The sequence below is a fragment of the Vulpes vulpes genome, chromosome 16 (genome assembly GCF_048418805.1).
Source record: "Vulpes vulpes isolate BD-2025 chromosome 16, VulVul3, whole genome shotgun sequence".
Classification (NCBI taxonomy): domain Eukaryota; kingdom Metazoa; phylum Chordata; class Mammalia; order Carnivora; family Canidae; genus Vulpes; species Vulpes vulpes.
The window spans coordinates 18371445-18373143 of record NC_132795.1 but is presented as its reverse complement, the minus strand read 5'-3'; the positions used below and the strand labels follow the sequence as shown (position 1 = coordinate 18373143).

The 1699-nt window shown below is 32.7% G+C and overlaps 1 pseudogene; it reads right to left on the bottom strand.

The window, feature by feature from the left end:
* Positions 1–370: 370 nt before the first annotated feature.
* Positions 371–781, bottom strand: LOC112922827 (large ribosomal subunit protein uL24-like; annotated as a pseudogene).
* Positions 782–1699: the final 918 nt, after the last annotated feature.

Sequence of the window (1699 nt, the reverse complement as noted above, 5' to 3'; positions counted from 1 at the left end):
CTGGAAGATATTGGAGTTGCTGGAAAGATATAGGAATATCTACAGATAATTTCTTAACCAAAGAAAATAATCAAAATTCATTTTGTGCCCCTGATTCTATACTGTTGAGCTCATCCACATTCCCAGAGCAGGTGTTCTCTCACATAGTTGTTATTGGAGACTGCATTTCTGATTTAAGTGTATCAATAAATTAAGTTTGTGACTCATAATAGCTGTAAAAAGAAAATAATGCAAGTATAAGCCTTTAAGATGATTTCAAATAATGAAATTCTACTTCAAATTCTATTTTTCCGTGCTTGTTTGGTAGTTTATTTTTTAATTGAAAAGCATTTTTAAAAACAGTTTATTTAAAGTTGTATATTATATTAGTTTATTCACAGATGTACTCAATTGTTTCTTCTTTATATTTGCCTTTTCTCTTTCCCACTTGGTGGGATTTGTCTTTACATTTAAGGATCTTTTTTGTGGTCTTTCTCTAGTTTTAGTCTAGTTATGACCACCTTACTGGGGTGAATGCCCACATAGACAGTTGTGCCATCCACCTTTTTTTTTGCTGTACTCGTTCATTGTAGATGGCATATTTATTCCTGTAAACTTGTACTACTTTGCCAATTTGCTGTCCTTTGTCATTTCCAATTGGCATGGATCAAACATTGTACTTCTGTTTCAGCTCTTTGAAGAGAAGGGAAGGCATAATCTTCCTGCAAATGTGGGAAGGTGCATTGAGATGCTTTTTATGGTTCTTGCTCTGGTCAGAAGTCATGAAGGAATTGAACTTCATTTTGGCCATTGGTGTTTTTGCAATGTCCACAAAAGGAAAGAGACAAAAGCATTTTTTTTTAAAGTAAGGGCTTTTGAAACTCTTTACCCTAAAACTACATTTATGAGAAACACATAGTAAATGTAACTAGTCAACCAAAAATTAAAAGAGAAGTTGCTTAACTTGATCAGAGTGGTTTTTTAAAATTGTAAATTAATATTGAATCTTTCCAATGGTTTTTGGGCATCTTTCTCAATAACTGTATGACTTCTTTCTTCATCTGTTAATGTAGTGAGCAATATTAATAGATATCTAAGTATTAAACTGTTTTACTTCTGGGATTGAACCCTACTTGGTCATGATGCATTATTCTTTTAATATCCTATTTGATTTTGTTTCCTTTCTGATACTTTTAATGATAATAATCTTCTTTCCTTTATGGTAAAACATCCCTGTGAGTTGGATAGGGATAGTATAAATTTTCATAGCCATTTGACAGATTAGAAAACTCAGACACCAATATGGTAAATGACCAACTAGCCAAGGACAAATGGTAAATTGGTCACAAAATCTATACTTAAATGCTTGTTGTCTCATTTCTGGTGTATGACTTTTTTCCCACTACTCTCCTCTAGTAAATTTATGTTTTCATCAAGCAAAAATCTCAATCACTAAATATTTCAGATAACCTTGTAATATTTCACATAACCTTAGAATATTGTCTTGGAAACAGGATTTTCAATTCTAGATAAATCATGAACACTGTTTAAAATCCTAGTTCTTAATTCTTTCCTTTTCTCAAAACCACATTTAACAATCATGGAGCTTTGGGAAGAATATGGGGTAGAAATGGGAGAAGATGAGAGCAAGAGAGTTCAGGTGAATGGTTGAACCATTGGCTGAGCTAGAGAACCCACCTGGATGAGTAGATTTGAGAGT